At 33.6% G+C, this 25,223-nt stretch overlaps 1 long non-coding RNA gene across 1 annotated transcript in view; it reads left to right on the plus strand.

Moving 5' to 3' along the window:
- The window catches only part of LOC146998028 (uncharacterized), a 93,563-nt gene that overhangs the window by 4,352 nt on the left and 63,988 nt on the right, over positions 1-25,223 (plus strand). The window contains exons 2-3 of the long non-coding RNA XR_015039988.1: positions 21,278-21,364; positions 21,514-21,587. This is a non-coding gene — a long non-coding RNA (uncharacterized LOC146998028). The remainder of the gene's footprint in view (positions 1-21,277; positions 21,365-21,513; positions 21,588-25,223) is intronic.

Consider the following 25,223-nt stretch of genomic DNA (forward strand, 5'->3'; position numbering starts at 1 on the left):
GATCTTACTCTCCCAGGTGAATACGTAGATACTGATACTGACAGTTACTGACTAGAATTGGAAATAATTATCTTTGTGTTTGAATGATCTTGCGTTTCATTCAAAATATCTCTAACGATCATGACTGTCACTAACAGTAAGAGTTTATATTTCAGTGCCACTGTCACAGTGATCTGAATACTTGGTAGCAGCAATCCTTTTTCTTTATTAGTACTAACTTTTTTTTTCTCTTGATTAAAACACACCCACATTTTATATAATAAACCCAGATAATTATATCACACTAAAAACAAATGCCATTTTTATATAAAAGTTTAAGTTCCTAATTGTTCTTGTACAAGTTCTAATTAATTAAAATTAGTTGTTTCCGCCCTGAGCATGTGAACTAATACAGTTTGCATGCATGTGACTAGTTAAAATTAGTCCTTCATAATTTCAAGGAATGATGAAAAAGCGAATTTTTCGTGGCTGTTGGCTGGAGTAATTTCAAATACATCGAAGAATGTGCAAGAGTCATCAAGAATATTTTCAAACGTTTCCTGTTCACTGACAGTTTTTCTCAGTTCTCGATAGGATCCTTCATTGAACGATGAACTGGACTATAAATACTCTTTTTTGTCTGCCATGACTGTTAGATCTAATCCATTCTTTCTTATGGAAGTAAGAGAAAGACAACGTCTATTTGGTTCACCAGAAGCCTATGGATAAAATCGCTGAACCCTGGTAGTTCGATCTGGGTTCGATTCCAGGCAGCATGAGCGTTTCCGTAGTTTTTTCCATATGTAACGAGTACACAAGCCAGTTTCTCTTAAAAAATCCTCCACTATATCTCCTCTCAGGCAAATAGCTTTCGAGTTCTTTGCCATAATCAAATAAACCAAACTTATATCCATGCAACTAAAACGTCGAATAAACATTATTCCAAACATCGTACCAACATCGAATTTCTATTGTTGTTTTTTCATCCTACGAGGGTTGTCTCAGAGATCTTAACTGGAGATGCATACCTTTAAAGCAGAACCCGTGAAACACGTGCAGAAACACTTTGAAGTTAGTAAAGGCCAACAAGCCCAACGGCGGAAAAACATTGTGACCCTTGGTATAATCTCTAGTAATTTTATACTTAACTCGCTTTCTTGTTAAGCTTATATTATTATTTGGAATAAGAAATATCGTCTGCTACTTTTAAATTAATTTTCTTTCAAAATGTCGCGCGTATACAAGTTGTTGATTGAAGGATACGTTTTTGCGCTTTTCGAAGAGAAGTATTCCTATTCTGTAATTCAAAAACGTTTTGAAATGCATTGTATTAAAATTCCTAAATGCAAAATGAGGAACATTATTAAACGGAAAGGAAAAAGCCGTCAGTCATTACTCCCAAATGGAAAGAAGAGTTCAAAAATACACGAAAAAGGTACATACTGTTTCTAATGTTTCTATAGTTAAATAGTTTGGAATTCCACGGAATTTATAGAGTTAGTTCCTGATTCGATCTTCAGCCTTCGTGGGTGAAGGTGTTCAGTCGGTTAGCTTTGACAAATAATATGTTTGACAAATAATAAAAATTCTACCATGCCGGGTTGAAGTACTATGTCGCCGGGCAAGCTTTGATAGGAATAAATGCCTAACAAACCAGCCGATAGCAATGATATACATGTTGCCCAGGATTTTGATATAGCGAAATAATTTTGCATGATGAATATACCCAAATGATGAAAAAATAATAAACCAAGATTTACAACTTAAAAAAAGCTTAATGTTCACAAGCTTTTGTCGACGTATGTGGCTCCACACAGATTAATTTATAGAATCCTGCATGAAAACTATTTAGCAGGAGATAAACGGATATAGATTGTGACACTTGGTGAAGCATGGGTTTACCTAAATGACTACAAAGATCTATTTATTATCGAAAATGAAGAAATAAAAATATACTAACATAAATGAAAAAAAAGTTTCAGGAAAACGGCCTTATTATTGTAGCGAGATTCTCTTACGATAAGAAATTTAAAATAAGAAAAGTGGGAAAAAATGTTAAACTCAACCCAACGCACAATCAAGAGAACGTTTTACGTCCGATATTGATAGAAAGTATTCAATTTCTTTATCCCGATGACTTTCAGCGAGTAAAACATCACCGAGACACACCAAAAAGTCATACTTCGAAAAGTACCACTGCATTCCTTGAAAAAAATGAAGACTGATACAAGTATTGCATGTACACCATTCCCACGTATTCCTATAAATTACCTTGATGTTTCGCCTCTATGGACACCTATGCCTCTGTTCTCTTGAAAAAAGCTCTTTCTAAGTGCAAACCCACCACGAATGATGCACTTTGAAAAATGAAGAATGGAAGTGAAAATCAATGCATTTGGAATATTTTACGTAAAGCCCATGCATCATAGAAATCATGATACAGACTTAGGGTCCAAACAAAGGCTATCAGGCGGAACTAAAAAATTATTAAGTATTCCTTGCCACCTAAAATATTGTATTTTAGCTTATTACTTTCAGTTTTTTCCCACAAAGAAGCAATTGCTAAGTTCATAGAAGTTAGTTATAATAATTTCCGAAAAGTACCATATTCCGGAGATAAAAAAAAGAAACATTTCCTTTTCCTGGGTACCGACCAAACAAGTAGTCGCAAAAAATGAACAATGATGCACCAAATTTCACGGGCTAATAATGAAGATTTACCCATGCTACTAAAAGGGTTTTCACGTGCAACTTTTCTCAAACAGAAGTTGTGATTGAAACCGTCCTTTTTTACAAGCGGTTTTGTCTTATTAATACGATATTACGTTTTAATCCGCTCTAACAAAGGCGTACCAATCTTGTGCTCGAATGAAAGTAAAGGAGATTAGGAATTTCTTTCACGTCGATGCTCTAATTCCATGAATTGTAACCAAAGAATCTTGCTTTAGCTTGAATCCGCTTCAATTCCAGTCATCTTTGGAAATAAGAAGCCGTCATAAGATAAAACATTTCGTGTCCGATTTTTTGATGACCACTCCCTTGTGGAATGAATGGTTATCGAATCAGCAATCAAAAAGGCATTTGCAAAACAAAATTTCACTACAATATATAGCGATTTATTGGGCGGATGTATCTCATAAATCATTGATTTATCTCGGTATAAAATTTATAAAGCAAAATTTTAAAAAAATAATGAAAGAAAGGAAACAGAAATACAGCTGAAATTTACAGCACGGGGATTCAGTGAAAAAAAGATTAAAACGTATTAAATGGGAAACTAAATTTTATAATAATGAGGACTGCTAAAAGTGAGCAGAATTATTTGCTATACTTGCAGATAATTTTGCTGTGATTGAGCATATAAAAATATTCGTTCTTTTCATGTGTGACTGCTAAATATTTAGGTGTCGTTCAAAATATCTGCTTTTCAAAATGAGAGAAATCATCCCTGATTGAAAAGCTTGAGTTCTTTAGGAGCTTGAAGGAGTCATCTCGAGTTCTTGAGCAGTGAAATCATTAATTGCTCTAAACCTGAATCCTTTATTTATACGTACTTCAATAGAGACATGATAGGAAGCTTTTTAGACCAAAGGGGCAATTTGCCCAGAAAGGCTATTAATTTCGTTTTCATATTTTGCGTTGATTCACTATAAACGGCGAATAACTTTTTAAATTGTTGCACCAAATATTATATTTATGCCACCAAATATTATATTTATGCCACCAAATATTATATATTATTATTATTATTGCCACCAAATATTGAGCTTTATTTAAAGAAATTAAATAATGAAGAGTCTGCATAAATGTATGCATGTTTCTCGCATTATGCTAAACAACGGTACTAATCCGTCCAATTTAATTATCTAGTTTTGAATAACGTACGTCTCCACCCGAATATGGGCATCTGGAAGCCCAAATTAAAAATTTGGAATTCATTTTATTATCTATTTCATATTTTGCAAAGCATTTATGAGTTTTTGATTAAGAAACTCAACGATTTCAAAGCAAGCAATGGTAACACTGTATAGGGGGGGGGCATCTTTATCTCCAGTTCTTGGAGACTGTGTATCGGAAATTCTAAATATATGCTGTTTTAAATATTTTGTGATATTGCTATTGAATAGAATTTTATGGTTTAAGTGCGAAGAACATAGTATTTAATAAATAAAGGTAAAACACAAAAGGTTAAAAAAACGCCTCTTTGCACGTAATATAAAATATGAAAGATTTCAGACTTTTTAATATATTTTATTTTTTCTTTCTTTCTTTTCTTTCTCTCTCTCTCTTTTTTTTTTTTTTTTTTTTTTTTTTTTTTAAGTAGTTGCAACTTTTCAAAATCCACTTAAATAAATCAGCTTCATATGATTGCAATTTTATGCATTCCATTTACTAGTTTGCAGGTAAGTCTGAAGTAAACTGAGAAATGAGTAACAATATACTTGTGAGATTAGTACTTCATAAAGAGCGATTAGTTTTCAGGAAATCTTGAAATGTATTCGCACATTTTCTGATAAAATGGAAGTGAACGCCACAATGTTCGTTATTAACATGACTGCCTAGAGTTCTAGAGTGACGTGAAGTGTTGCGCTTAATACGAGTTTACCCCCAATTCACATTTAACTTCAAATGTTGCCGTTTGTTGCCATTCTTTAAAGAACTATTCATGAGTTGCTTTGGACTGAACGCTCGGCCTTTTTTTTAAAAAATTAAATAGTCAACCCCTCTGAAAAACCATCCAACTAGTTCTTATTTTTTAATTACACGACGCGAGAGACATCAACAAGCGGTGAGGGTTGCATACGTCAGCTCAGGAGCAAGCGGATTTGTAAGACCGTCATTGCGCGGAATCGCTGCAGCATAGAATCCATACTGTAAAACATCAATACTGCATATTATCGTCGACCAGACGGAATAGTGGCTAAGGAAGCCTACTTCGGTACCGAAAAACCCGGGTTCGAATCCGGGAGAAGGCATGGATGTTTGCATATGTATAGTGTCAGTGTGGTATGGGGTTTTTTAGGAGCACTCCAAATATGCGGCGAGCAAAAGTCCTGTCATGTAGTTTGGTTGAAGAGAAGAGGGGTGGGAGACCAGCGGACCACTCCCCCCCTGGGCTCTCTCCATCAAAATTGGGGTGGAAAATACAAGTCCAGCCTCTCTCTGGAGCAGGTTCTGGCAACCATTCTTCCATGTAATATGGATACGACAATAGCAACAACAACCCTGCGCGAATTGCCGGATTAACTCTATCACTAAACCTAAAAAACGTACTTCTTTAGTTTGTGGAGTTTATTTAAAAAAAAAAAATCGCGCAATCTGTAATTTAAGATGTGCCAATATCCCGTCAGACATTCAATCACACTTGAAACTAGACAGCCTGAAAACTTTACTCAATATCTAACACCACATCAGTCAGGAAATTATTTGCACTTATATAAAAAGATATGATATATTTCTACAATGACGGAATGAAAATATTAAATGTTTTCATATCTAATGTTAAATATACCAAATATTCATAGTCTTCTACGTGACTGACGTAGAATAAATATGTGGTCTGATAAAATGTGGAGGCAAGCTTCATTAAAGTGGAACTCAATCTATTAGTTTAAACCATACGTTCTTGTTAATTTAGAATACTGCTTTTGTTTTTACAATTTGAGCTTGTATACTTTGGTTCTTTATATAACCGAAAAAAAACCCCACAAATATAGTTTCTAAATTACTAGTAAGCAAGGAAATTAGCAAAGTTTGAAAGTTCGAAATTTTGCTCTTCAGACCAACTGAGACTACATATTTTAAACGAATGGCAACTTTCCAAGAATTCAAGGAGGTAATGTAGAATGAATGGAAAAACTAGAGTGGGAGGATTTTTCCGAGAATTTCAAGCGACGAGGGACTTTTCGAGAGGGAAAAACCTAATGAGATTCTTAATTATATTCATAAAAATGGTCTGATAAAGTTCCTGAAACTACGCACAATAAATCTTAAGGAAACACTTTATTTTATTCATTATTTTTAAGCCAGCATGAGTATTGTACTTTATGAGCTGTGCTCTAAAAAGGATGTATTTGTGTTTTCAGAAAAGGCTAATGAAATCTGTTTTCATAACGGACTTTTAAATTTAAATCATTAAATAAATTAAATGAGTTTTTGTTCCGAATTTAAAAAAAAAAAAAAAAAAAATCTGAATCTTAACAGTGCATTTTTTAGCGTTTTTCTGTATTTATATGTGCCTTGAAAGCCTGTTCAAATTAGTTTTTGCACAATTCTAAGGTCGTGAATAATTTCTTACCAATCAGAATTTCAAAATATTTGGCTTTGATTGGAATATTTGGCGTTCAAAATATTTGGCTTTGATTGGAATATTTGGCGTTCAGGCTTTGATTGGAATATTTGGCGTTCAAAATATTTGGCTTTGATTGGAATATTTGGCGTTCAGGCTTTGATTGGAATATTTGGCGTTCAAAATATTTGGCTTTGATTGGAATATTTCGCGTTCAAAATATTTGGCGTCTGCAAAGCTACTTGTCAGTCTGTAGTTGCAACATTTTTAGCAGAAGTATTTAATGCACTTTTACTTCTTGTGGTACTGGCAGTATAGAACATGTTCAGGAAAATATAGTTTAATGTTTCAAACCCAATTCACATTGCTTTATATTTTATCCAATATCTTCGTAAAATTTCAAAGATTTCTTTTCTCTGAGATTTATTATCATTTCTCTTTTTCCTTCAGTACTCATATTCAAATTTCATTAACGCCGTTAGTGAATATTTCCATGAATGCTATGAAAATATTTAAGCATTGTTAGAGAAGTTAAACAACAGGAATCAGCGTAATGTTTGTAAATTTTGCAGAACTTGTTTCGATGGTTCTCTGTTTAAACCATTCCTGTAAAATTTATCAATTCCTATTTCTTGCAAAATTTATCAACATTACGCTGATTCTTTTTTGTACTCTCCAATAATCGTTATTCGGCGTGTTATTTTAACCTAAATATTTAAGCATACGGATTTCATCACTTCTGCAAGTTTATTAAACTTCCAGCCATCGTAATTTTCCATGAATGAAATACTGAGTAAAATTATGAAAGACTCTCATATTAAAAAAAAATTATGGTAAAATTCACGCGACTTTTACAAGCGCTTATTATCTTTATGAGTTACACAAAATCTGCAAGTAATGTGCATTTGAATAAACTTCGAGTAAATTAAACCAATCACAATTTGGTTAAAAAATATTGTTAGGTACATGCCTATCACATTCCCTTTTCGCCGTAAAAAATGCAATGATGCGATGTTACTGCGACGCGCAAGCTATAACATTAGAAAGTTGTTCCTTTCTGTTGCGTTTCATCCGTTTTTAGCGGTGATCTAGTATTTCACAGTTCCTGAAATATGTTCTGCAATTAGTTTCTTATCTTCTATAAAGATAGTAACTGAAAGCAAATGAATTAGCAACGAATTTTATGGCGTAATCAGCGAAGAAGAGATAATATTTATTGCCAGCTGTTAAAAGAAGTGATCATGGTTTGCCTTGCTTAAGCTATACAGACAAGCATCGTATTAATTACGCCATAAAGTTTCTGCTAATTTATTTGCTTTAAAATACTTTCGAGTATTACAGTTGGCAAAAAAATATATATTTTTGACTTTCTTAACCAGTTACTATATTTATGTTTCATGCAGATACAATCTTTACAGCATATTGATATTTTATATGAATTCTCAAATCATAAAGCAAATGTTATCTGTTTTAATCCATCTGAATTGTTAGAATGAGTTACCTTTTCTTGCGTAGGTTTTCAAAGCTCATGAAACAGTCAGCTGTAAATTGTTTACTAATTGTCAAAACTGTGTAAGAATTATTAGTTAAACAAAGCAGTTATTTGTAATTTCAGCCTTTACTATAACTTCTCCTTTCCATTTGCTCACCAGAAATGTAAATGAGTTTAACCCATTAACGACTGCTCTCCCTTTCACTTGACGGAAATGACCAAAAATAATTTTTTTAACATATTACAGTATATTGAAGATACAAAAGTTGAGAAAACGCAACGTCAGTCAAAACCGATTATTTGGCATACATTGCCATCTTTGAAAAATTTGCTGTAAAGAGGGGACATAATATTTATTAAAAACAGTTATTATTTGACTACCAAAGTATTTGCATCTTTTAGTTCTGTTTGCTGGATTTTTCTTGATAACGTGATTTATGGGATCCTTTCTCGTTTGGTCTGAAGTTAAATTCTGGAAAAAAGATGGTCGGCCAATGCATAGGTATATGAAAATGAAAGCTGCGAATTTTTAGAATATTCTTCCCTTGTCTTCAGCAATGCCAGCGCAACATTCTTCTTTGAAAATCTAACAAGGAAATTTTGGGATCAACAACAATCTGATAGTGTTTCCACGCATTTAGTTACATAATTTAAATTCGTAAAAATAGACAGGCATCATTCCTTACTTTTTATTTGCACTATATATACAATGCGATAAAATTGTCCAGAAGGCCCCCAACGTCCATATTGTTACGTTATTTTCTTCTTTCACGTTCGTACGGGATTCGTGTGGATTTGGAGTGAATAACGACAACAGCACTTGATGAAGTATCAAAACTCACTTGTATTATTCAAAACAGTTCCAATAGCACGTTTTACAGTTGTCGAGATCTACTATAAACACGCTGAAACTCCGACACAACCTTCACAGTACCATGCAATAACGGTGGAGACAGCTTCACTACAAAGCACCAGAGTACAGCACCTGACTCCACTCGGTCGTTCTCGGAACTCCACGTACTCTCGAGACTCTCCACGCTACAACTTGTGATGCAATCGACGACACACAGAGTATAGCTCCCGACTCCTTGGTTCAGTCGTTCCCGCAGCTCAACACACTCTCTCGACAATGCACTAACCGCGATACACTCTTTCGGTGCACTCGACGACCCACTCGGCACTCGCTGACTGACTGGCAACTCGATGGGCTCTCTACGGACTGACTCGCTAGCCAAGACACTAACTCTCAGAGTACCAGCAGGGTTTATATAGCTTTTGGCTTATGTTCGAGAAGCTCCTGAGCTAAACCAGTAAGAATTCGTTCAATAAGCTTCTCCATCCGTCTGTAGTATATCGTCTATTTTGTCGCCAAATGGACGATTTTTTGCCAAATGTGGCAACCTGCGTTTCCTTGCCATTTTATGGCAATTTTAAACCTGCGTTGCGGGGAAGCTATCTCACCGCGCCTGGACATTTCATAACAATACATTTGTTGTAATTTCCTATAAGTTTAGGTTACTTTAAGAATATAGATTTGTTTTCTTTTCTTGACTACATCATGGTCACTGAAAGCGGATAAATTGAATCAAAGTTAGTTGTCATAGCTATGACGGAATGTCGGTCCACCGAATAACTGCGATGCCATGATCTTTATCAAATGCGGTGTCATATGTTCCATGTTTTAATTTTTCCATTATGTTTACAGGTATAATAGGACCATTTTCTAAACTTCATTCAATAATTGTTCCAGCTGCATAAGATTTCAGCTCATTCAATTCCGACAACAAGTGTGACGTAAAACAATTGTCGAAATATATACGTAATAATTTGAAGATACTTTAACTACCCTTAAAATTCTATTACAACGCTCTACCGTTCAGATCAGCCGAAGCCTTTGAAGATTTTCTTGAATATACTATATCAGAATGATATAAGCAGTCTTCATTAGAGACACAAAACACCAAACCTTCTACTCCAAACAAATGGGTTTTCCTTTGAGAAACATTTACATAAACGTCTACCAAAATGAGGTATTGTTTGCTCATCTATAAAAATACGTGCTGAAGAAAACCTCATATAGCATGAAATTGGCATTTAAAATATTTAAATAGAGATGAACCTTAGCCAGTTCTTCGGTTTTATTCAATCCTTCATAAATTATTAATTCTTCATTCAGCGTTAAAAACCGTTATTTCGGAAAAGTTATTTTGTCAGTAAAAGAAATTTGTCTGTTTGGAAAAGTTATTTTGTCTGTAAAAGAAATTTGTCTGTTTGGAAAAGTTATTTTGTCTGTAAAAGAAAATACTACTATCTAGGAAAATTTTTATATTCATAAAGGCACTGTTTTGAAAGGACGTTGAGTTTTCGCAACATTTAAAAAAATGCATGTTTATACCAACAAAAACAAAATAATAATAACCATAACTTTTGACACCATTTATACAGTCTAATGTTTCTAGAAGATTGACGTGTCTTCATAAAATTATTTGATTGCTTGTGCTTTCTATGAGATCTACTCAAAACTAAAAGAAAAAAACTTTTCAAAAAAAAAAGTATCGAAAGGATCATTTATTTTTTATAAAAAAATTTAATGTAAGAGAAACAGCATTTTTTGCCCAGAAACAGTGATGTTTTACCTACAATATACAAAAAAGTTGAAAGAAAAAACACTATACAGAAGACAAAAAAAAAATTGTTTTGACCAATATTTTGAAAACTCAACGTTAGTTGTTAATTGGTTAGGCTGAATTTTTTTTTTTTTTTTTTTTTTTTTTTTTTTAAATTGTAAGACAGGGCGTTTGTACCTTTCGTGGCACTTAGTTTTGCAAGCTGTGATAAGATTGCTTTTATTCGGCTTTTCGTCATTGCCGTCATTTAAGTTGTTATAGTGGTGAGAACTTCCGAGCCAACTTAGATTTAAAATTAATTGCGTTAGTTTTCGACTACTACTCTACATTTTAAATTTTGAATTTGACTGTTCCTTTAAACTGCGTCTCCACACATGATGGCTGATCCTGTGAGCACGAGAAGTGCCTTTATGCTCTAAGTTCTGTCAAATAAAAAGGTTGTTTTATACCTATTTATTTGATAGAACTCTTTGTAGTTAGAAAACATATTTGAACAGAAGTCTTTGTAGTTTATAAGGTATTTCTCCCGCCTTCTTAGCATGCCTTCGTGGTGTAATGGTCAGCACACTCGGCACGTATTCCAGAGGTTGGTGGTTCGAGTCCCAGTGAGGAAACAGCACATTTCTTCACATCTCTTGCTTCAAAATAACCTAATAACTCTACAGTGGCGCCCGAACTAAAAAATGTGGTGGATTATGATTCTCCACCACCAGAATTTGGTGATTGGTTTCCCTAATCCCCAATCGCTCTTTTAATTGCAACATTAAAAGGGGGGTATATAAGGTATTTCTCCCGCCTTCTTAGCATACCTTCGTGGTGTAGTGGCCAGCAAGCTCGGTGGAGGCCGTGGGTTCGTGGTTCGAGTCCCGGCGAGGGCATTGCTCATTTTTCATGTCTCCTGCTTTAAAATAAAGTAATGGCTCTACAAGTTATTTTCAGACATGGCGACAATTCCCTTTACGTCTGTTAGAAGTTTGAAACTAGTTAACGCTTACAAAACAAATCAAACTTGTAAAGCTGAATGAATAAACAAAACTTGGGTAGACTGATGTTTCAGTTCTCTTTTTACTGAGCATGAAAAGCAATACTTTTGTCTGAAAACACTTGTTTTCCTGAATATTTATTAACAGCATATGAATTCTTGCAACATTACAGAAATATATGCGTATGTTAACAGCGATAAATACTATATGTAAACTCTATCTTACACTCGAATATCTAATTTCATGAATGCTAAGAATAAAGTCATGAAGAATAATTTATAATAGTTTCGTAAATCTGTGATAATTAAATTAAAACTAACGGAGGGGGAAAAAACCATTTGAAGAGCGCTGGTTATATTATAACACTTGCATACATATTATAACACTTGTATACATATTATAACACTTGTATGCATATTATAACACTTGTAAATCTGAGAGCTGGGAGCTGTTGAGTTTGTATTCTTATCTCATAGCAGATTTTCACACGTTGTAGCAAATATTTATTATAGAAGTTGTCAATATAAACTATATTTTCAGTTAACTATCGACAGCAAATTTTCTCGATGATTTCAAAAAAAAAAGAAAGAATTTATTCTTTGCAATGAACGCTTGTCAGGTTACAAACATGTGACATACATAAATAATATTCTCTATACAAATGTTATTAAGTATGGAATTCAGTTAACTAGAACTCAAACTATAATTCATAAGCTGGGCGCTATTATAATTACTGTTATAAATAAAAGTTACAAGGCTTATTTTACATAACACTCTATTTTTTGTCAATTCTTTCCTGCAACATCTGCATCTTACTTCAGTTTCGCTAAAATGCAAAGTAGGTGAATTTAAAATAGTAAATGGGTGTACAAGTTTACCTCGTGAGTTACCCACCTGCTGTTCGAGCTGATTTTGATAAATGCTTTCTTGTGTTTGTCAGCCTTTATGCTTAAAAGTGGCAGTTACTAATTGAAGTCGGATTGTATAGATATTAAATCTTGTGCCGCATATATTTAAGCATTTGTATTTTCAAGATTCCACAAGTAACGTTGGATAAGTTTTGTAAAATATAAACTGTGCCTACAAGATGTAAGATTAATAAATGTTTACTTAAGGTTTATTTCTTCTTTGCGTTCTTACTGTTAAGCTGCGGAATCTTTTAGAATTTTTCGAAGTCAGAAAACCGAAGAAGTTCGCAATGTCCTCTCTGGAATTCGAGTTCCGGACCTCCCTAGCACGTGTGCTTGAAATTACACCGCAAAGGCATGCGGGAAGGAGGGGGAAAAATCGTATGAAGTAGTCCGAAACAAGGTTTGGTTCAGTTGACGATGAACGAGAACACTGGTCTTTAACAATCGTTAACAGGTATTATACTACATTCATCATTAGCTAGAGTTATTTTAATTTTAAATAATAATAATTAAACACAAGAAGATTAACAAAGAGTAGTTTTCAGAGTGAATTGGATTTAACCTCACATTTTAGGTACCTAAAATACATAGGCGAAATCAGTTATAAATATTATATGTAATATAAACAGTTAACGTTAATAATAACCAGCATTTGATGTATAGTGGGAAGCAAAATTTATTTTATCTCACACTAACTGACAAAGCGAAAAGTTTTAAAATCAAAATCGCCAATTGTCGGTAGGCAGTTCCGATTAGCAGTTCTTGAACCTTGCCTTGACGGAATACTCCAACGAAACGCCAACTCCCCGCTCATTCCATTACGGCATCCATCACTCCCAATGAAATAAAACAAGAATGAAATGCATAAATAAGAAATGAAAAGAATTCCAACTTCTCTCTTCGACTACCTCCCCTCCGCCTCTTGGTGTACAGTCCGAGGGAAAAAGAAGTCATTTTTCTTCTTGGTGGAGGACTTTTCGTATTCCTCTTTTCCCTCACGGGACGTACCGGACGACGGACAGGATGAAATACGTCGACCCATTTTCGAATTAATCACCCATAAAAAGTAAAAATGGCGCATATTTCATATGTTCAAGCAATTTTTTGAATTTTGCTCCCTTTCTCTCACCACGGGGACGTTTAAAAAAAGAATCCAACAAAACCAATCTCTTTTTTTTTTTTTTTTTTTCCTGAGATTTACTATGCATTTCCCTCCCATTTGATGTTTCAGTTGCTAATGATTTTTAAAATGGTTGATACATGGGCGAACTATTCTCACACATACGTAAAATCTGCCTCTTTGTGTAGGTGGGTGCATGTGCATTTTTTGCAAATGAATGTTATTTTAAATTAAGCGCTGCACAGAGAACAATTTAAAAACGGAACTATGATGATTTAAGACACAAATTTTTCCCGATTTTGGAAAAAATTTAAATAAATTCGGAAGTCTCAACTCATATCATCTGCTTCTTCAAACACATCTGAGTCAAAAAATCGACAGAAACGTAGTTTGTGACGTTACTGGTAGAGACAAGTAAAGGTTTTCTCTCGCAAAAGCCGATTGATTTTTAAGATACCTCTATAGACATTATTGATTAAAATAAGAAAACTAATTATAATTTTATTTGTAAACGATGAAGAAAAATATATTTAGCGATAGAAAAAGATTTGTGTTCATTTTGTACAAGCTAAATACTGCGCATCTAAAAAGCACGAAATTGTGCCACGTCTTTTTAATTTCGAGCGATGGATTAAAAAAAAAAATAAGAAAAAAGAATATTGAAAATCAAAGAACAGAGGTGTACTAATTGCTTCATTATTAAACTTATTAAACCCGAAAAATTAATTAACGTTTCATCTGCAATGAATCCATTGCTCTGTTACAGAAATAGTCCGGGGTAATTATGACACAAAAACACAACATTTATTGATCCTACTAAGCCTACTGAAATCTTTTTTATATAGAAACTATAATGTAATTAAATCACACTGCATAATTTTCCTTTCGACCAGCCTGCTACTTTGGAAATTAATACACGGTTTTTCTCAGCTCTGCTCACTGAATTCCCTTAAATATGGTTGTTTCTACTCCTATTTTTACAAACAATTTTTGCTCCTGAGAAAGCTGCTTATGAGCGATTGCCCTCGAAACTGATAGAAATTTATTCGAAATCTTTGTCAGTCTAAGGTTGTTTTTTATTCAGTTTTGTTGTTGTTACTTATCTCATTTGTCTGACAGTAACATCAGAACAAACCACGAAATTTATCGTGGTAAGGAATGCAAAATTGCACCTGTAGTTGGCAAGAGCCTTGAGCAGCTATACTGGTGACGGTAAGGGTTTCCTTGTATTCGCCCGCAGTTTTGATGGAGAGGGGACGGGTCCGAGGATCTCCCGCCCCTCTTTCCCTACCATGAACCCATGCAAACAAGAATAACCTTCTACTTGCAGCGTATTTAGAGTGGCCCCATGCCGCATAGACACTTTACATTTACAAACATCCATACTTTCTCCAGGATTCGCACCCGGGCCCTTCGATACCTCAGTAGGCTCTCCTAACCACTATACCGTCTGGGCGGCGGCTGGATAAGTAGACTGTATGAAAGTTTTTAGTATTTTATCAATGCACTGCGTAATTACGAGTCGTTTTCTCTTGAGAAATCCATCATAATGATAAAATAGACAAAATAAAAATCCTATAAACTCAAAATGATTACAAAAAGTTACAAACAAAAAGGAATTAACAACATTTTATTGCAAAACTTACTGCTTTGCATTGACTTATATTATTTACACGATGGTCTTTGTTAATCAGTTAGAATTATCTCGAAAAAGATTCTATTATTATCAATTTGATTTTTTTCATTATTATTAATCAATAATCTGTCTTGTGTTTTTTATTTCTTCATTTCAGTATTTGTTAATGATCGGTAAACGCGAATTATTATTTTTATTTATTGTAAATATGTTTATTTCGCACATTGGAAATCCTATTTATTTGGCAGCTATTATCCAAGATTAATAGTTCTGAACGTGATAGTAACGGAAGTTCTAAAACTGCAATAATATGTGCTCAAAATTCTAGCGTAAAATTCACTCTGCAGGACTGAGGATCTTGTAGCTTATAAGAAAAGAACAAGGTACTGAGCGTCGGGATAACAACACCATTTTCCATCTATAGTCCCAACCGTTTCATGTTGTCTGAAAGAGTGCTCAAGAAAATATATAAAGATTCTCAGAGTTCTCTCTACTATTTCCCAGAGCGGAAGGAGAAAATACCTTGATCAGGATCAAAAGAAGTGTTTATCAACGAATTTATCCAGACCTGTCAACTCAGTCCGGGTTTTTTTCACTGCATTGTAAAGAGAGATAAAACAACACGAGGAAAAATAAAGCATTTTGGAAAATCGTTTCGCCATGAAGAACTGACACATAAAAAAACGTTTAAAAGAAAATTGATAAACCTTCTAGGAAACAAGTATGGAAAGACCTATAAAGTTTGGAAATGACTGAGAGACATTCAATTATGGATAATAAAGAGTTAAGTTACCTGAAGGAGCAAATATATAAAGTCTGTTAAAAAAAGAATGAACCTAAAACTACTAATAAGACAGAGAAAACTTCATTCTAATGTTTCATAAATTCTGACTAGATTTCTGTCCAGAAAAATTTTGTTAAGTCATTGTATAAAGTTTTATCCTAAGTTTTAACCAAATCAATGGTTTTATTTTGCTTTGTGATTTCTGTCACCGTTTTCATTGCAATTCACACCAGAAGTATGCAAATTTAGTTACCACAGTGGTTACCTGGATAGTACGTCACTCTACGGATTGATTAAAAAGTATTAAATTAAGTCATTGTATTCAAACTTTAAAATATAAAAAAAATCTTTTAATTATTTACACATTATTTTTTCACTTATTTTAAAATATAAATTTGGCTGTTGTATCAATACCCAACGGTTAATTCAGCTAATTTAAGAAAGTTACCAAAAATGAGAACATTGCTGCTTTTGGAGTTGTTTAAAAGCATTGAAATGATTGATATGTTATACGATCAAAGTTCCAGTGCGAGTTTTCGTGCGAGTGAATATTTCTCTTTAACAGCAACAATAGTGTTTAAAATTTTCCTTGCTACCTTGTAGTGCCTTAAAAATACGGTTTTTGCTAATGGTGGCTTTTTATGAGTTCTCTTAAAAGTTCTCTTTCTGTTAATGTCGGTGATATTTGACAAACAAAGTTCTTTATCTCTCATGAAAGGGTGTTAAATACTTATCTCAAACATCATCGCTTGAAAATGAATAACTGAATCAGTTTTTCCCTACCAGGTTCAGAAGCCATGCAAAGAAAATAATCACCCAAATCCTTCTAAAACTTTGGCAATTTGTAGCCAAGCGGGCTTCTAAACTGATCTAAGTACTAGCATTCCATTTGAAATTTAAAAAAAAAAAAAAAAAAAAAAAAAAAAAGCTACCGTTTGGACTCCTAACAATAAAAATTCCGATAATAGATAATAAAAAATTTTAAGCCAGTTAGATTTCGTTCTGTAAAATGAAAACCCCGCATAAGAAGGATTAGGATACTGATTAGAAAGAGTTGCCGAAGAAAAGCTTAGAAGTGGGTTCAAGTTACGGGCGCTGCTCCATATCTTTCCGGAACCTATTGAATGAATCAGTTTGGAAAGCTAAGCGATTTTTTCAAAAAGAAAAGTAATAACACAGTAAATACTGCAATTCAAAATGACGTAGAAAAGGAATATTCTCCCTTGAAAAGACACGCGATGAACAGGTTAGGCTATCTGAATGAGAACACAGGTATTTTTGAAAAGTGAAGTGACAAGCGATGTGACTAGTTATTTAGGAGACGGGCTAAAGAAGTTTGATCACATAAATAAAAACTCGACTTAATAAGGAATATAGCAATTAGCTGATTATATAAATAAAAACGCGGTATGGTAAAGAGTAGAGCAATTAGTTGATATGTCCGTCAGAAGATATTTTTAAAAAAATGCTGTGACAAGCGATGTAACGGATGATTAAGGATACGGCTTAAAAAAGTTTACTATATAAATAAGAACAGCACCAGAGTAATAAATATAGAAATTAGTTGATATGTCTGCTTAGAAGACTTGCGATGATGTTTGATGCGTCCAAGTTCTCCCAAAACTGTGGAATTACCAATATTAGCAGCGTGGAATTACCAGTATTTGAGTTAGCCCTTTAATCGTCTTAGTTTCAGTATATGAGCGAAATTTAAATGTTTCCTTCGCTGAGAAGTTAGTGAGTTTTGATTCACATCCCATATATCCCTCAGAAAATAAGTTATGCAAATTAAAAATGGGTTTAAACACAGAGTTTAAAGGTAACAAGTTTAACTGCAATTCGTGCCTGGTGAGGAAAGGAGATGCCTTGCCGTTGGTAAGAGATCTGTTCGGGAAAAGTAATTATTGGTAGAAGGCCGTATATCGAGCTCAGTTGCATTCTAAGTTGGTAAATGTCTCCATCACAGTGACAATAGTCTGTTACATTTGAAACAGAGGCATCAAGGTAGTAGCAACCTTTCCCTCATTTACGATTGTAACATGCATCGTCATCACCACACACAGAAAATTATAGGATTTTAGTAAATTAGACGATTCGACCTCTTTTTAGTAGCAACCGTTACAATGGTTATGTGTCACGGTATGGGGGCAGAAAATGACTATAAAGTGTCTATTCTAAAACAACGTACTACGGTTCAGGGTACTCTAAATATCTCCTTTAAGTCGCCTTAAGTCGCAAGTCGCCTAAAGTGTTAAATAACGTGCCGACTTTTGAACTTGAGCCCACAGGGAGAAGATAGATTTAGTTAAATTTTTAAATGTCAAGTCTAAACTGAATGTAGTCAAGATGCGTTAAATTTTAAATCATGTCATGTGCAAACTAAAAGACGATAACACGCCATAACTGCGACTTTAGGAAATAACTCTTAATGAAATACAAATAAGTGAAGACTCTTTTAAGAACACTACAACAGCGGTATGTTGTTACTGTCAGGTGTATATTGTTATTATCATGTGATATAGATTTTGATATAGTTTTAGTGGTCTGGAATATTACATTACTTTCAAGTATTATTCGTTTTCTTAACAGTAGTTATTCTTAGATATTTTACTTCCGTAGTAATAAATGCATAATCTCTCGTCTTTTGTTCATTTAATAATAATTAATTTAAAATAATTAGTAGGCTTAGTTCTGAAGCGGCGAAGATTTTCTCAAGTGATTATGACTAGTCATCGACTAGATTACGACATGATTATGACTCGTCATTATCTAACTAATCGAGAAAGAGTTAAACTTTAGAATTACATTAGGCAGCTCTAAAAGTCAGCTGAAGCACTAAAAAAAGAATACTTGGAATTTTTGCAAAACTTATTTAGTATTACATTTACTGCGGATTCAACTTATTTACTCCACTAAAAGAATTCTTAGATACTTCTAAAATAATCAGAATGTCTTTCCGTTCTGATGTTAAGCTGGCCACATTACTTTCAGCATAAAGTGATCATTTCACATTCGTTAGTGGAAACGTGAGAATAAGAATTCTTATTTACGACAGACAGGACCAAGACTTTCGAAAAATTTGTTCTGGGGTTACTGCCATCTCTCACAAGAGAATCCCCAATTTCAAATCAGAACATTCTTAGAACAACCCGCCCACAGCATCAGATGGGAAAGGTCATGATTGATGAGGAAGTTTTAACTTGTCCCACCGATGTTAAATGCACAATAAAATTTTGAGCAGGGAAAATGAATGATGAAGAATTGTTCTTTGTATCTCGCGAACTTTCCCGCCCAATAAGAGGTTGAGGGTACACCTAGAGAGACAGAATTATGCAAGATCAATGACCATAAAAAATCAAAGAAGTTCTGAAGTCGTTTCGTCTAGTAACCATTTTAAAATACTCGTAGTTCATTTGTCTGTGAAATTATTACTACTTTGTGTAAAAAACACTTCTGTGTAGTTTTTAGCTGTATATTATATGTATATAAAGTTAAAGTAAATTAAAATCAAAGAATAAAAATAAATATAGTTTTTAGCTGTATACATAAAAAATCAAAGAAGTTCTGAAGTCGTTTCGTGTAGTAACCATTTTAAAATAGTTCTTCTGTCTGTGAAATTATGACTGCTTTGTGTAAAAAACACTTCTGTGTAGTTTTTAGCTGTATACTCTATGTATATACTGAAGTTGAAGTAAATGAAGGAATTCAAGAAAACAGTACGCGTTATAAACCGCAATGCAGAAATAAACTTTAATATAGACAGTAAGAGAATGTAAATATAGTCACTTTGATTACGTGAGATTTTGGTGTGGCGGGAATATTCAACTATAGGTAGACAGTAAAATAACCATCATAATATGAAACAAATGAGAAAATTTGGAGTGCAAAAGAGGAAAAACATATCTTGAACATAACGTAGTTTAAAAAAAAATAAGAAATAAGAAAACTGTCAACTAATAAATATCAGTGCAATGTCTGTGCACTCTACGAGAACTATGAACTACATAGAAAATGTTGCAAGATCAATAAATGTGGATGAAAATTTATGGATGAAAATATATCTATGAATACTGTTCAGTTTTTCATAATATTAAGATGTAAAACATAGGGGTAAAATTAAAACATAGCAAAATTTACTTGGATTTCTGACAAATTATCAGAATATCAACAAAGTATGTTAAATTTTTAGCTTAATAAGTGAATTTTTCGTTAAGTTTTATTATCCTTTTCGATTAAAGTTCGTCTAGAAATGTACAGATATAGGAGATGAACACAAGTGAAGAATCAGTAAGTAAAATGAATTGATAAATGACAAATCCTTTTTATTTTAAAATAAAAGCGGTGAGTTGTTAATATTCCTGGTATGGTAAGAAATTTCGCAAACCAATAGGAAGCTATGTTTGCGTTCTAGAGATCATTCTGTGCAAGTGGAAGGGACTTAAGTGCGAATTTACAAATTTTCATCCAAGGAAAACTTAGAGCCCATATGTATGGTACTTGTGTGATTAAAATAACAAATTTATTTGATATATAGTGAGATGTTGATTCCAGGTGTATGATCTCATACTGTATTTCTGGAAAAACATCATTCGGGTAATACCAGTACGGAAGAAAATGTTGTTAATGTTGACGGAGAACGAATGATATTGTGAAGAAATTCTACCCCCTCCAAAAAAGTAGTTTCAGAAGTAACTGCTAAACTGAGTAACGTGTTTTCAAATCCTTACTGTACAAACAAGCGATGTAACATTAAAAAATTGGGTTGTATATTCATGGAAGCCTGCCACCTGGTCTGGTGAATCGACCTGGATGCGATTTCTAACGTCTGGCCTAGTTAGCGTATGAAGAACACCAACCCAAACTTGAATCATGGTTATTTACGAAACTTTGCTCATAGATTGTCTACCATATCATATTATTTTACCAATCTAATTATTAACCCACACGGTCACATCTCTGTCAAGGACTGTCATGTCTCTGTCCAGCATTTTGAGCGACCATCCATTATGACAGAATAAGGTTCATACTACGTTGCAAATAGCTTGCAGTAATTGCCACTGAATAAGATAAGACCCCAAACATATATTTCATATCATTCAATGGGATTTTCTCAGCATGCCAGTGAGGTTTCTCATCTTCCATTTTCTCCAAAATTGTTAGACCTCAATAAAACCCCTATGGTAAGTTTTAGAGACAAAATTCGAGATATGATGCGGCTTCAGCATCTTTAGAAAACGTTGAACAAGTTCTGCGGAAAAAATAGCAGAGCATCCTCCCATTATCCAAAATCCAAACTTTATTATTTGTCCATTTTCCAGAAGAAATTCGCTAACCTTGAATGCAAAAATTAGAGCTAGTAAAGGTTTTCATTATTTTATCAGATGTTGTTTCTTCGATTTTTACTTTTGTCTAATCCCTAAATATAAACTATTTAAAAAGATACAACTGTTTTACAGGTTAGAAATGGTTTCAGTAGCCGTTTCGTCCACTGAGTTTATTGAGAAATGTCCTGACTCCGTGCCTGCTGATCAGAAAAATACGAGGTAAATCAAGAACAACTATGCTACATTTGTGAGCGGTAAATGCATTCTCTCAAAGCGAATGCTTTAAATTATAATTTTAATTTTTATGCCTTTTAAAGCGTAATAAAATTTTAGTATGCTTTTTTTAATTTTGTCTGATCATTTTTTAGGCCTTTAATTACTGTATGGATGATAAATCACTCAAATACGATTAAGTCCAGCTCCTTAAGGATAAAGTAGCGAGGTAAGCAAAAGTTTAATCAGCTCATTAGATTGGGATTACAATCAAGTCATTAGCATGCCCTCAACCATAGCTAAATTTAAAAAATATATGTTTTTCAGTATTACAGGAAACATTCTGTCTAATAATAATATTTTCCTTAAAGGTTTTTCTTTGATGAGGATCTTTTTTTTACCGCACATTTTTGTCGGATCTATTTCATAAAATCTTTTAAATTTTATCTATTTGTGCCACTCTTATCTTCTTCCATCCTACGTAGCTCAGGAAAAAACTTCCTCAAAATTTTCCTTTCCCTAGAGTACGTGGATTCAAAAATCATCCATGTTTTGATAACTCTTGATGGAAATGTCTCAAAAAGATAACGTTATCTCTTTTGAACGAAAGATATTACGCTGTTACTGGAAACTGAAATTCTGCATGAGAAGTCTCCTCCTCTTCCCCTTCTACTTTTGATATTTCAGTAACGAAATTGCACCAGGAATACTTCTTTCTTATTTTTTTAACCAATTATAAAGAAACGAAGACATGCAAGGAAAAATTTTATGATTGAAGTCCTTGTTAAATAGTTCCACAGATTAAAAACTTGGGAGATTACCATTTTCCTAAAACATCCTCCTAAGATAAGTATGCATCTAGCAAAACGGTGGAGATCATTCCAGTTTATATAGCATAATTTCAATCTAATTCGATTTTTGATCTGATTAAAATCAATAAATGAAACAGACCTATAAAATCACCATGTTATCTGCTACTTTCATGTGTATTTTAGTTATGCTTCGCATCGTAACTTTTACACCAAGGAGTCCATTTGCTAACATTATAACCTACTTAATTCAGCAATTGCGCAGGGTTGTTACATAAGAAGTACACAACTTCAATAATTTGTTTTAAAAAAATCACAGTGAAAGGTAACACAATGAAACCTAATGTGTAACCGTGCAAATATGAAGTTTTTTCTCTGCATTCCGTGCTGCAATGTAAGCTATCACCATTATCACGCAACCCAGCAGACGAAATGGCCGTGTATATAATGGATCTGAAATGTAATAGAATTTACGTGGAATGACAGTGTTTGTAATGAATCTGTAATATAACAGAATTTACGAGGAGTCACGGGAAGCAGTTGCATTTTGCTGAATTCTAAAAATGTAAATTACTACACTACAGTTAGCCCTTTTGTCTATTGAGTCACATGGTGTACGGCGACCGCCCAAGTTACGGCTTAAAATGTTTAAAGAAAATAGTTTCATCTGTGGCTATACACCCTTTCCAAGTTTCATTGCGGTATCTTTCACTGCTCTTCTTTTATAAATTATTGAAACGATACACTTTTTTTATTATAACCCTTCATAACGTGATAGATTTTAAAGTATTGAAATTGTACCCTTATTTTATAATAACTCTGCATAATGAGACAAGTTTTATACTGAGAAAGACATAAACTTATCTTACAAGCACCTTGTGCAAGCTATAAGGATACTTTCATTTGGAATGTAGCAACATCACTTAGTCCCGTATAGCGCACGCTGCAAGAAACAGCTCTACGTCGAGTAAATACTGTAAGAGCATTATCACAATGTTATCACAATTATTATCACAATGATTGTTCAATTAATCTAATGTCTCTACATTATCACAATGTAAAGACATTAGATTAATTGGAACTAGGAGAGTTGAAAAATGAGCAACGCCTTCGCCGGGAATCAAAACACGGGCTTCTGGGATACGCGCCCAGCGTGCTGAACTCTACACTACGAAAGCATGCTAAGAAGGCGAGAGAAATACCTTATATACTCCCCCTTTTAAAGGGCGACTGGAGTTTTTAGGAGACCCAATCCTGGGTGTGGAGAATCATTATCCACCACCCTTTTAGTTCGGGTGCCACTGTAGAAACATTAGGTACTTTTTAAACAGGAGACTTGTAAAATGAGCAACGCCCTCACTAGAAATCGAATCACGGACCTCTGGTATACGCGCCTAGCGTGCTGACCGCTACACTTATGAAAGCATAAGACGGGAGCTAAGAAGGCTAGCTAAGGCGGCGGGAGAAATACCTTATAAGATATTTTTTCTTTCCTTTCCACATTCCTTCGTGGTGTAACTGGAAGCATTCTCGACTCATATTGGAGAGGTTCAGGGTTCGATTCCCGGTGAAGGCTTTGCCCATTTTTCACAAACTCAAGACGAATCTGAGAGCTATCGGCACTTCTTGAGTTTAAGGTCTTTGATGTGCATCTTAAACTTAAAGATTGCATCTGCTATCAAAGTACCAAATCTAGGGAAACAAAAGCGAATAAATATATAACAATTTTTGTACATATGACATTCAAATATAAAAATTCTTTGCATACTAACCCCAAAAATGGGGTCTTTAAAATGAATTTCCATAAGTTTCTATATTATCTATACATATTTTACAGTACCATGCTAATAATGCCCAACAATTTTATGAATGCTTACTCTATTAGTGCAATCAAAAAAGAAGTTTTTGAAATGCCACATATAATTAATTGAAATAATTGTTATATATATATATATATATATAATTTATCAAACTATTTCGATTATTAAACCCGGATTAATTTGTGCAATAATAGAATGTAAAATGGAGAGGGAAAAATCTGTTGCAATGCAAAGAAAAAATAGCTAAAAAAGTTGTTCTAGTAATTAAAAACTGAAAAAATTATGAAATAATAAAATTTATTATTGATGAATAAATGAAATTTAGTTTGTCAGGGGGCTTTAACCCATTTTCATTCCTCATATAATAATTAAAGAAATCTGACTAAGTATTTTTGTCTTCCTAAGGCTACTTAAGAATAACCTGTTAATATAGAATTTAAATGAAGAACCCAATTGACTTTCATATAAACTAGAATAACAAAACTTACTTTACCTTATTTTACTTACAGTAACTGTACTTTTTACCTTGCTTACCTTACTTACTCGCCTTACTTTACTTATCATTACTTACTTACCTTACTTTAACCTTATTTTAACTCCGCCATTTTCTTTAGGAAAGTAGTTTTTAACCACGGATGGTCATTCATAGCAGCTGTAGCTGCCATTTCAAATTTTAATTTTAGAATTAGAGAACGTTGTTCCAGTAAGCAATTTTTGGGCTTTAGACATTTATTTGTAGTTATTTTTTATTTATTTCTAGAGATTTTTTAATTGCTTTTATTGTTCTTTTTAATTATACTTATTTAAATGTACTTCTTTTAATTTGATTACTATTTTACAAAATATAAGCACGGTTTAACTCTTAATGGAAGCATGAGTGAGCGTAGGGCTGTTATTATAATTTATCTGAAAGCTAGTTGGACTCTTTATTGAAATTCTTTATCAACAGTTCACTCCCAAACAGGCCTAAAATAAATTTAATTCATCTCAGCTGTTTTAGTGCTAGATTTCAGCTTTGAAAGTCCATTTTAGTGAACAGTAAACTTGGCAGCCGAAGCAGATTCAATATTCCTTTTTATTTCACTTGATATTTGCGGCAACAACTCAACTGCCACTCTAATCATGCCCGTTTTAAACATTTTACATTTTTGATAGTGTTACGATAAGAAGAGAAGCAGCAAACAGCAATCTATGCCGAGGTGCAGAAGGGAATTGGATATGTCTTTCTTGATACTT

Source organism: Stegodyphus dumicola, chromosome 3 (assembly GCF_044657685.1).
Source record: "Stegodyphus dumicola isolate Sdum_Otavi_A_Nest chromosome 3, ASM4465768v1".
Classification (NCBI taxonomy): Eukaryota; Metazoa; Arthropoda; class Arachnida; order Araneae; family Eresidae; genus Stegodyphus; species Stegodyphus dumicola.